Genomic DNA, 12,415 nt, shown 5'->3' with positions numbered 1-12,415 from the left:
GGCGCTGGGCGCGGGGAGCGGGGAGACAGAAAGTGCTGCGCTGGGTGGATTACTGTGAGTTTGTCATCTGGAATGGTATAAGCTGTAGGTACAGCATCTCCTGCCCTTGATTTATGGTCCCTGTCAGGCAGGGAGCGCGCTTTGTCTGCTGTACTGTGGAGGACGAATGCACTGCTGTCATCCCCGCCTGGCCAGCCTTTCTCTCTCTCTGCTCCGCACGCCCGCTCCCCATTTCACGCCAGTGAACATAAACAATCTTTTGTAAACCTGACAGTCACACTTGCTTCTTTGGAAACATAAAGCAGAAATGTATGACTCGGCTTTCATTACCCAATTTCCTACGCTATATAAAAACGCTCAGGAAAGACGTGTAAGTGGTCGCGAAACCTGGGAAATTGGAAGTGTCCTGGAGGGAGGGGGAAAAGGAAAAAGAAAAAAAAAAACTGAAGGTGGAGGAGGGGCGTCTGGCTGGGGAGGACCAGGGAAGGAAAGGGATGACGTGTCTCACCCCCCACCCCCCACATCCTTCCCAGAAAACGCCGTCTGATAAACTGGGCCATCCAGACACATAATTATATTACATTTCTGAATAATAGACATTTCCTGCCTGAAGTGTTGCTTTTCCACCGCCCCCCACCTCCTTTGAACCCAGATCACAGTAACGAAACAGTCTTGAGATCAAAGCTGGCTGATAATGTTGCTTTGTTGTTTTTCCGCCCCTCCCCTTCTCCTTTTTTTCTGCTTTACATTTTTCTTCTCTCCTAGACATTGGGCGAATTCTACCAAGTCGAAAGTGTAACTTATTTTGAAAGAGCTATTAAGGTGCAGATTGTGGGGATTTTGCAGCTGGAATGTATGTCTCCGCTGGGAAGGGAGATCTAGTCCTGATACCCGGAGCCTGGTCAAGGGGCCAGAACAGGTGAAGGAAGCCCACCAGGATGGAGAGTTTGGGAAGTGAGACCAGGACATGCAGAGACCTGGCCCAGAAGCCACATGGCTAGCTTCCCAGGGCTCTCTGCAGGGATGGATGACTCCTCGTCCTGCCTTTGGTTGTATCCAGGTGTAGCCATGCAACCAGCAGAGGGGAGGGAGGCTCAGAGGTACTCTGGTTGCTTCCATTGTGCTGGGGTTTTGACCTGGAAGGTCTGGGCCCATAGTTACTGGTGATGTCATTCAGCATCACTGCATGTTCTAGACTCTGTGGATCTGGGAACTGAGAGCCATTTGTTAATTCTTAGAATCACATTCCCTAAAACTCTTGAAGATCAAAATCTTTGCAAGGCATCGAGGGAGTTGCTTTAGTTTAGGTGTTCCCTTTTGAATAAAAAAGAGCCTTTGCAGCATCCTCTGGAGAGCTAACCTTGAACTACATTGCAGCTGGGCAACTGCCATGCCAATCCAGCCGTGTTCATTGATTCAGAGACCTGGGGAGGTCACTTCGCCTCCTTGAGTCTCAGCTATTCCAGAAAGATAGACACTCTGTCTATACACCAAACACACAGACACACACACACACATATACGAAACCTTACACAAATAATATTAGAACTCAGGTTCAAGGATGAGAAAACTACAAATTTTAAAGAGGTTTTGAATACCTACTATGTGTCCAGAACTATGCTAGGTTCTATAAAGTGTGTGCCATCAAAACAATTCTGTTTAACTAAAAAATTTCCAATATACTGATACCTACGTGGAAGGACCTCTCTTTCGACTGGCGTGTTGCATGCCTCCTTTTCTACTCTCTACAACCCTATCTGTGCCCAAGTTTGGTTCACGCTTCTTCCAAGGTCATATTCTCCTTGCACTCCCCTACAAGAACCTCTGGATCGTGGGGCAGCCCCGTGTTCACAGCAGCCAAGACATGGAAACAGCCCAAATGTTCACCAGCAGAGGAATGGACAAAGAAGACGCGGCGCACGCATGCCATAGAACAGCACTCAACCACACCAAACGCATCTTAATGTCCCAGGAACCCTTGTTTACTCTTCACTCCCTACCCAGGGGTCCTCAGGCGTTCTTACTTGTCATCCAAGGAGTCAGCACAGTGTTGAAAATACACTCAGGCTTTAACTCCAGACCTTGTTTCAAATCCTGGTTCCAGCGCTTCACTAACTCTATTGTCTAAGGCAGGTGATTTCTCTGAAGCTGTTTCCTCATCTGCAACATGGGCAAGGTGATATGGTAAGTCCCCTACATATGAATCTTCAGGTTGTGAACTTTCAAAGATGGGACGGTGCATTCCATAGGCGTGAGTGAAATTGCACCTTGCCCTCCGTCTCCTCTTGCTGACGATCCTTCGGTTCTACACCTCCCACCTCCTCTCCCTCCTCCAGTCAGTAACCTTTCTTGCCTGTTCACTCAATGCCAGTCCCTGGATGCCAGCTGTTGCACTACTATACTTATCAAGGGAATGTACTATCAGTTTAAAACTGGTTTCTTTAATTTTTTTGCGTGTGTTTTAATGTATTGTGTGTAAAAACTATTCTAAACCTATCAGAGTACAGTACTATATAGTTGATTGTGTTAATTGGGTACCAGACTAATAACTTTGTTGGACTTATGAACAAAGTGGGCTTATGAACGTGCTCTTGGAATGGAACCCGTTCAAAGGTAGGGGACTTCCTGGAACCCACCCAGTGAGTTGTTGTGAGGATTGAAGCGACAATGATTACAACACAGTAGGTAATGAATCAGTATCAATTCCTTTTCTCTCGCCATCATCTACCGCAAATATATTCCCCTCATTTCATGGAATCCAGAGGTCTTCCCAAAACCTTGCTGTTGGCAATATTTAGGGAGGAGATACGCAGGCAGCTGGCCGAGCCCTTCCAACCATAATATATAGACTTGATGTGGACCTGGAATTCTCCAGGCCTCCAGAGGGGCCCGTCCTCTGTTACTGTTAGGCATGTGCATTGGACAAACAAAGTAAGCACAATGAGGGGGATTTAATACCTGCCAAGTGGCAGAACAAACGCCGTTGATCTTGCTGATACTCTATAAAAAGCAGGTAAGTGGATTTAGTTTGGTCCTACGGCGATTTCTAATCTTTTTGCCTCACTGGGTAATTTTCAATTTTGCTTGAGGTGGGGTGGAAGCAGGGTAAGTCACATACTTATACAAGCTGCCCAAGCCACATGAGAGAGAGAGAGCCTCAGAGGTGGGCTTCTCACATGCCCAGGAACTGGAGGAGTTAAAAAGTGGAAAAGCCACCAGCACAGAAAGAGCACAAAACTAGACAGCATTGTGAGTTATTCCCACAACAGGAAATGTTAATAACAATAGCAAAATAATTACCTATAGGGCCTTTTAAAAAAGAATCTTTAATTCTAGAACCACTTTTCATATTATTCATTCACTGAGCCAATCAGCTATTGGACTTAGAAAATGTGCTGCGTACTGGAAACTTCATTTTCAGGGTTGTCTCTAACTGCACATATCAAAGGTTAAAAATAAAAAAAAGGAAAGAGGGAAGAGATGGGAACATAGCTGGACTTCATGTTAAGAGTATTCAGTGCACAGTTCATAGGTCCCCTCTTACTTCTAAACCACTCCCCCTACAAATAAAATTAAGGGATATTAATTATTCATAGGGCAGAAGAAGAACTTACTTCCTTTAATGATTCTTAGAAGTAGCCTCTTCCTGAGTGGGTGTACAGATTAATTTACATTCAACTGAATGGGTGTTTTCATCTTATAGGAGAATTTGGGGAAAGATGACGTCAGAATGTACCATTTAAAGGCTTTACGATGATGAGTCTCATTCTCAACAACCAAGAGCAGAGGACATTTGTATGAGGAAATTTTAGGTGGTAACATTAGCCTGTTTTAACTGGCTGGCATCCTGTGTAGCTGTTTACACTAAGTTGTGTCTGACTCTTTGTGACCCCATGGACTATAGCCCACTAGGCTCCTCTGTCCATGAGACTTCCCAAGCAAGAATACTGGAGTGGGTTGCCATTTCCCTCTCCAGGGGATCTTCCTGACTCAGTGATCGAACCCAGGTTGCCTGCATTGCAGGCAGATTCTTTACCACTGAGCCACCTTGGAAGCCCAGGCAGTCTTCAAAATCCCATCTGGGGAATTGGAAAAGAGATTTGTGTTGGTATCTTAGCCTCGCTTGTGGTTTCCTGAAGTTGACTGGTCTTTGGAAGAGTCTCCTGTGAATTCAATGCTTGGGATAGGATGTCTCAGATCAACAACCAAAGGAGAGTCGAGCTTCTTTTTCTCATTAAAGCAGAAGTAGAAGCTCGGAGAAGGCAATGGTGACCCACTCCAGTGCTCTTGCCTGGAAAATCCCATGGACAGAGGAGCCTGGTAGGCTGCAGGCCATGGGGTCGCTGAGTTGGACACGACTGAGCGACTTCACTTTCACTTTTCCCTTTCATGCACTGAAGAAGGAAATGGCAACCCACTCCAGTGTTTTTGCCTGGAGAATCCCAGGGAGGGGAGCCTGGTGGGCTGCCGTCTATGGGGTCACGCAGAGTCGGACACAACTGAAGCGACTCAGCAGCAGCAGCAGCAGCTACTGTTTGGTATAAACAAGCCACCACAATGCCTGGTCTTTGGTTCTAATCTTGTTAGAATATTGCAGGATCGCATCTTCTATGTTAGTTATCTGTTGCTGAGTAAGGTGTCACTCCTGCAAGCTTAGTGGTTATCATCTCACAATCTCTATAGAATAGAAATTTGGAAATTGGTTATATGGGTGGTTTGGGCTCAGGGTCTCTCCTGAAGTTGCAGTCAGGACATTGGCTGAAGCTACAGTCATCTGAAGGCTTAACTGGGGCTGGAAGAGTTGACTCAGATGCTCACCTGGCCTCACTTCTCTGACTGCTAGAGGAGATCTCAGATGTTAGCCACGTGGGCTCCTCCATAAGTGTGCTTAAGTTTACCCCAAGATGCTGGCTTCCCTAAGAGCAAGTGACCCAAAATGGAGACTAAGATGTCACAGGACTTTTTATAATACAGAGCTGGGAGTCATATGCCGTAAATTCTGTCACATTCTGTGTTGAAAGTGAGTTGTTAATACTCTGCCCAACCTACTCTCAAGCAGAGGACTTCTTGAATAAATCTGTACTAAGAATTTATGAATATGCATTTTTAAAAATCGGTGGCTTCCCTGGTGGCTCAGAAGGTGAAGCGTCTGCCTGCAATGCAGGAGACCCAGGTTCGATCTCTGAGTTGGGAAGATCCCCTGGAGAAGGAAATGGCAACCCACTCCAGAACCCTTGCTTGGAAAATCCCATGGACAGAGGAGTCTGGTAGGCTACAGTCCATGGGATTGCAAAGAGTCGAACATGACTGAGCAACTTCACTTTCACATTTTTAAAGATCTGTGTTTCCCTCCCTCTCTTCCTATGTATTCATTCAAAACTCATAGCTTTGAACCTTTATTTTCACTCCAGGTCATTTCCATTTTCATACTATAAAATTACCAAAATGTGATGTTGAAGTTGATTGAGACTATAAAATACAGATAAATACTTCTACAGATATTTACTAAGTATGTAAAGCCAAACAATATAAAAGCTTTGTTTTGAGTATTTTCCCTTTGTGATTCTTTTTCATGGGTTTCACCGGGTCAGCCTTCTCCCTTGTCTTAAGAGATTTTCTTTATAGACTTTCTTCATTGCCCCAGGGACTTTCATACTGTGTTTAAATTTATGGTCATTTATTTGGGAAACATTTAAGAAAATTGCCTGCCCACTCAATGAGGTTGTTCAATGGAAGTTTTTAAAATAGGAAATAATAGGGAGGTAGGTACAGTTTCCATAGTTGAAAACGTGTACAAGCCCCCGTGTCTTTTGAAGCAAAGGGCTAATTTAAGAGTTCATGTTTGGGGAATGTGAAGATGTAGAAACTGCAGCTGTTGGGCTGGGGAACTGATAGCAATTTAAATTATGAATCTGCCACATAGACACCAAACCCCCTGTTCCCTGAAAGATATAGATGACGGCCTGACACACATCACTATGTTGTTTTTACAGAAGGCAGACCCCCACCAGATGAAAACTGCTGACTGCAGAACACAGATCCTAGACTGATTGAAACCAGAAGATTGATGATGCTTCAAACTTCACCTCGATGCCAACCAATCTGAGAAGTGTCCATGAGCTGATCACACACTACTCCTTGAAAACTTTAGACTTACTCTCCCCTCTAATGGGGAGGACATAGTCTTGAGGGCACTCGCTTCTGTGACCTCCTTTGCTTGCCAAAGTAATAAAAGCTACGTTAAAAGAAAAAAAAAAAAGCAGTGCCCCATGGCATGTAGGATCCTATTTCCCTGACCAGGGATTAAACTCACTCCCCCTGCACTGGAAGCATAAGTGTTAGCCGCTGGACTACCAGGGAATTCCCAAAAGCTACTCATTTCTACTTCACCCCAGAGTCTGTCTGCATTTCTATTTGGCACAGGTGAATAGAGACCAGATTTCGGGAACAAAATTAAGCCTCCTTAGCCCTTGCTTCAGGGACCCCTGCTTTAAATGCGGGGCAGACTGAATCAGTTATGATGCTGCCTAACTTGACTTTGGCCAACAGACCAGTGTTTCACTGAGCATCCATAGTGGGACTGGTCATTTACTGGATGGCTGTGGATGACATTGGCCATTTAGCAGAAGGAGTTTCACGCTAAAACCAGAGACAATTAGTAGGCTCAGGAGTACATGAGGATGGTCCTGTCCAAAGCTTTCCCAAGTCCCCCGTTACACTCACTCAGCCCATCATTCATTCATTCACCCATGTTTATGAATCCCCTACTGTGTGTGAGGCATTGCACCAAACCAAGAGGTGGCAATGAGTGTCCAAACAGGTGGTGAGGGGTACATATTGGGATGGAAGAGCTGGGAATGGAAGGCCCTTTCTCCTGGCAAAGAGCCAGCCAGTGGACTGACGTTTGGGCAACACCAGAGGGAAGTGACTAGTGAAAGAAAGTGACCCAAAATGCTTTCTAAGACTTTGATACAGAAGCCCAGATGTAGGAACTGGGCTCCAGGGTAGGTCCAGCTGCTCAAGATAAAGGAGCCATCCAATGACCAGAGCTGAGGTCAACTTAACAAGTGAGACTCAGAGCTTGAGTCCTTGCACTTCTCTAATCTCCTGGGTCTCAGGTGGGACATAGCCTCAAGTGGGAGGGCCCCCCAGGAAGCATCAAGTCCCCTGAGTGGGAAGGGAGAACTGCAGAGACAGGAGCCCAGTGGACCCAACACACCCCAGGGGCTCCCAGGCGCTAGGGGTTCACCTGGATGCTCTGCAAAGCAGAGAGGAGGCGGCACGGTGAGGAAGGGGGCATGGTGATCAGGGCAAAGCCCCTTGGGGGTCTGGCAAGTATCCTAGCTTATCTGAGATGTGCCCCCTACCTGGCTGGCTGCTCAGCCATCAAAAGACAGAGTGAAACTCCCTCTTCTGATGCAGAGGCCGAGGGGGAGGCCTGGGGGGAAGAGTTGTCTGTTTTGGCAGCTCAGATCTGCAGGCACAAAGCTTTCTTGAGGCTCAGGAATCTTCCCCCCACCTCCTCTCCTCCCTGGGTCAAAGCCGGCGCCTTCCCCTCAAGGGCTTCATTTCAATGTTAATGAGACTAAGAAGGTGGGCAATCTTGTTTTCCTCTAAAAATTCCATTTCACCCTTCCTCGCTCCCTGAGCATACCTCTCTGATTTAGATGCTCTGTGTTTAATTAAAACCGCGTTTGTTTTTTCTTTCTCCTTTGCTCCCTCCACTTCAGGGGGATCCTTCCCACTGCCTCCTGGAGCACACTGTTTTCCTGGGCCTCTATGCCTGACCCCTGGAGAAGGCAATGGTACTCCACTCCAGTACTCTTGCCTGGAAAATCCATGGACAGAGGAGCCTTGTAGGCTGCAGTCCAAGGGGTTAGTAAGAGTCGGACACGACTGAGCGACTTCACTTTCACTTTTTACTTTCATGCATTGGAGAAGGAAATGGCAACACACTCCAGTGTTCTTGCCTGGAGAATCCCAGGGACGGAGGAGCCTGGTGGGCTGCCATCTATGGGGTTGCACAGAGTTGGACACGACTGAAGTGACTTAGCAGCAGCAGCAGCAGCATGCCTGACCCCAGCCCCGCTTGCCTTGGGGGTACCTCTGCTAGCAGGCCAGGTGGAGTTCTTCCTTCCGTGCCTTGGCCTCTGGAGTGGAGGGGAAGCTTGTGTTTGGAACCATTATGTATCAATAGATGGTTGAGTTAGGTACACAGGTTCCTCGCTTTGGGTAAACCTGAGAACCCAGTTAGGAACAATCTGGATTGTCTAAAAACTAATTTGAGAGAAAAGGAGAGTTTCCTAGTGGATGGGAGAATCTGGGACAGGAAATTGGAGACAGTTTTTTTTTTTTCAGGAAGCAACAGTTAGAACTGGACATGGAACAACAGACTGGTTTCAAATAGGAAAAGGAGTACGTCAAGGCTGTATACTGTCAACCTGCTTATTTAACTTATATGCAGAGGACATCATGAGAAACGCTGGACTGGAAGAAACACAAGCTGGAATCAAGATTGCCAGGAGAAATATCAATAACCTCAGATATGCAGATGACACCACCCTTATGGCAGAAAGTGAAGAGGAACTAAAAAGCCTCTTGATGAAAGTGAAAGTAGAGAGTGAAAAAGTTGGCTTAAAGCTCAACATTCAGAAAATGAAGATTATGGCATCCAGTCCCATCACTTCATGGGAAATAGACGGGGAAACAGTGTCAGACTTTATTTTGGGGGGCTCCAGAATCACTGCAGATGGTGACTGCAGCCATGAAATTAAAAGACGCTTACTCCTTGGAAGAAAAGTTATGACCAACCTAGATAGCATATTCAAAAGCAGAGACATTACTTTGCCAACTAAGGTCCATCTAGTCAAGGCTATGGTTTTTCCTGTGATCATGTATGGATGTGAGAGTTGGACTGTGAAGAAGGCTGAGCGCTGAAGAATTGATGCTTTTGAACTGTGGTGTTGGAGAAGACTCTTGAGAGTCCCTTGAACTGCAAGGAGATCCAACCAGTCCATTCTGAAGGAGATCAGCCCTGGGATTTCTTTGGAGGGAATGATGCTAAAGCTGAAACTCCAGTACTTTGGCCACCTCATGTGAAGAGTTGACTCATTGGAAAAGACTCTGATGCTGGGAGGGATTGAGGGCAGGAGGAGAAGGGGACAACAGAGGATGAGATGGCTGGATGGCATCACGGACTTGATGTACTTGAGTCTGAGTGAACTCCGGGAGTTGGTGATGGACAGGGAGGCCTGGCGTGCTGCAGTTCATGGGGTCACAAAGAGTCCGACACGACTGAGCGACTGACCTGAACCGGCCCTTTCCATCAGATAGGATTCTAAGAAGATAGTCTTTAAATGCTTACCTCCTTTACTGCATTCAAAATAGAATTTAATCAACAAAATGAAGAACATAGAATTTCACGGCGGCAGAGACCAATGATGACTACTGATGCACTGGTTTCAGTGAAAGCACCTGAAAATTTCCAGTGACATTCTTCCTGAAGCTTTATATCATTTTACCTATTTTGCGTATGAGGAAACGATGACTCAGAGAGGTTAAGTTTCTTGTCTAAATTCGTACAGCTTATAAACAGAAATGACATTTGAATCTAGATTTGTCCAACCCCAAATCCCACATTTTCCCACCATATCCAGAAGAGACTTCAAAGGTCATCTGCACGCTGTCCGACTCTTTGTGACCCCACGGACTGTAGTCCACAGGCTCCTCTGTCCATGGGATTCTCCAGGCAAGAATATTGGAGTGGGGTGCCACGCCCTCCTCCAGGCAATCTTTCCAACCCAGGGATTGAATCCGTGTCTTTTATGTCTCCTTGTATTGGCAGGCAAGTTCTTTACAACTAGCACCACACTGGAGACTTCAAAGGTCATCTAGGCCTGAGCAAGTCAGCCTGTTCTGATTGTGGATGGGAACCGCAGCTTGCCGCATCAGAAAACAAAGGATGTTGAGCCATCAAGCTGGTATAGGTGCCCCCAAGGTGAGCCCCGAGGAGACCACGGGGCTGCCAAGCCCTCAGCAACCGCAGCTGTCCCTGGCTGTGCACCCTGAGGGGATTCAGGATGGGGAAGCACAGGATACTGGCCGCAGATAGCTGAAGTGCATATCAAAGACGTGGTTTCAGTGAGCACAGGCTCCTGCCTCTTCCCACAGAGAAAGAGGTGAATTCATTCACTTGAGTTGTCTGGTTTCCCTTAATTAACGGTCATCTTTTGATGTTCTGACTACCTGGTTTGTGTTGCAAAAGCTCCTATATATCCTGGCTCCTCCCTCACCTCTCAGGAGCAGTCCCTCAGAGTGGTCTGAGATGCTGTGTCCTGGGCTTAAATCTTCAGATTTGCCCACCACATAAAGCCTAATGCTCAACTTTTAGTGCATTTTTCTCAGTTGACATGATTTTCCAGAAGCCCAGTCGCAGTCCTCTGGGGGGATGGGGTAGAGAATGAGGGCTGAGACACCCATCACATGGGGAAACCGCAGATCTGAGAGGAGGAAGGCTTGAAGGACAGACCAGCAAACTCCAGCCGCAACTGGCTAACCAGAGGCCATGATGATCTGGCCAACTGTCTCCTATGGTCACCCATCCACGTGGCGGAGTGCCCGGGGCTGGACCTGGGGTACTTAGGTCTGTGGTTTTCCTGCCTTTCTATGTTGACCCTATAGATGGAAAAAAACGCTCAACCTGAAAGTTGAGAGTCATGTTTTATTTGGTGGACAAATGCAAGGACTTAAGCCTGGGATGCAGCGTCTCAGATAATTCTGAGAAACTGTTCCGAAGAGGAAGTGGTGGTGGGGAGCCAGGATATATAGGAATTTTTACAACAAACCCAGGTGGTGGGACTATTAATAAAAGAATCAGATATCTCAAGTTAAGGAATTTAGTGCTGTTCTATGTATAGGAAGATGCCAGGGTCTGGCCTCACTGAAATCAGTCCTTTGATCTGTATCTCCGCTATCTGGGGTCAGTGTCCTCTACTTTTGCATCCTGAGTCCCCTCAGAGTGCAACGTTCAAGGTGAATGTAGCACCTGACTGCTACGTGGCGGGCATTCTTTATCTCGATCCTGAGTTGTAATACCCTTTGTTTACCAACCCAGCAGGCAATATTTTAGTTCTCAACCCTCACATCATCTATATAAACTGAGATGCACACGGTATCCGACACTTTGTATACAGGGGGTGTTCGGATTGGAAAGAATCAGTATTTTTTTGTTCAGTGCCATCAGGGATTCCCCATCTTCCAGCTCAGGATGGTTCAATAGAAATAGGATGCCTTCCACTTGTATGATTTAACATTTTTTTTTTTTTTAGTAACCACATTATAAGAAGTAAAAACAAAGCAGGGAACTGAATTTGAATAATGCATTTTATATAATCCCTTATATCTAAAAGGCAAGCCATATAAAAAAACCGTATAAAAAGTAAGGAGATAGTTCACATTCTGTTTTTTTGTTTTGCACCTAGTAGCAGTCAGAAGCCACAGTGTATTTTTCACATATCACAGGCCACCATTTGGACGAGCCACATTACAGAGGCCACAGTCCTGTGTGGTGAGCGGCTGTTCTATCAGCGAGCCCAGCCCTGGCTCAGGAGCTCTTCCGAAAGCTTGGTTGCTGGTCCAGTTTCAGATCTTCCCCTTAGGGCGGAGCTCTCTGGTTTGGGAAGCTGGGGAGCAGACGGGTGTGTCCACTTCGGCTTTCCATGGGCTTTCCCTGTGGAAAGCTTCCTAGGACTGATAGCACCACTTTCTCCAGCAAAGATGAGCTGCTGGTGGGCAGGGAGAGGGTTTGAGTCCTTGTCCAATTGTGGCCCTAAGTGCAGAGGGCGATTCAGAGGGGATGCAAATGATGGTTCATGACAATTCATTCTGTTTCTTTTGTGCTTTTTTTCTTAGACAAAGATGGGCTAAATTTTTGTGATCTGGAAAGGTAAGCTCAGCACTTGGGAAACAGTGAGAGAGAAGACCTTTGTCATCAATGTCACTATTTCTCCACTGAGCTTGCTGTGGGGCTTCATCCTCAAGGAGGGTCATTTGCAGAGACATGGGTAGACCTATAAGCTGTCATACAGAGCGCAGTAAGTCAGAAAGAGAATAACACATATTGTGTGTTAATTGATATATGTGGAGTCCAGAAAAATGGTATGTGCGTGCCTGCACATTCAGTTGCTTCAGTCATGGCCAACTCTTATGCGACGCTATGGACTGTAGCCTGCCAGGCTCCTCTGTCTGTGAGATTCTCCAGGCAAGAATACTGGAGTGGGTTGTCATGCCTTCCTCCAGGGGATCTTCCCAACCCAGGGACTGAACACATATCTCCCACATTCCAGGGAAATACTTTCCTGCTGAGCCACAAGGGAAGGCTCCCCAAAATGGCATAGATGTTCTTATTTGCAAAACA

Source organism: Ovis canadensis, chromosome 26 (assembly GCF_042477335.2).
Source record: "Ovis canadensis isolate MfBH-ARS-UI-01 breed Bighorn chromosome 26, ARS-UI_OviCan_v2, whole genome shotgun sequence".
NCBI classification, from domain to species: domain Eukaryota; kingdom Metazoa; phylum Chordata; class Mammalia; order Artiodactyla; family Bovidae; genus Ovis; species Ovis canadensis.
The sequence above is the reverse complement of the archived record's forward strand: the minus strand, read 5'-3'. Positions refer to the sequence as shown.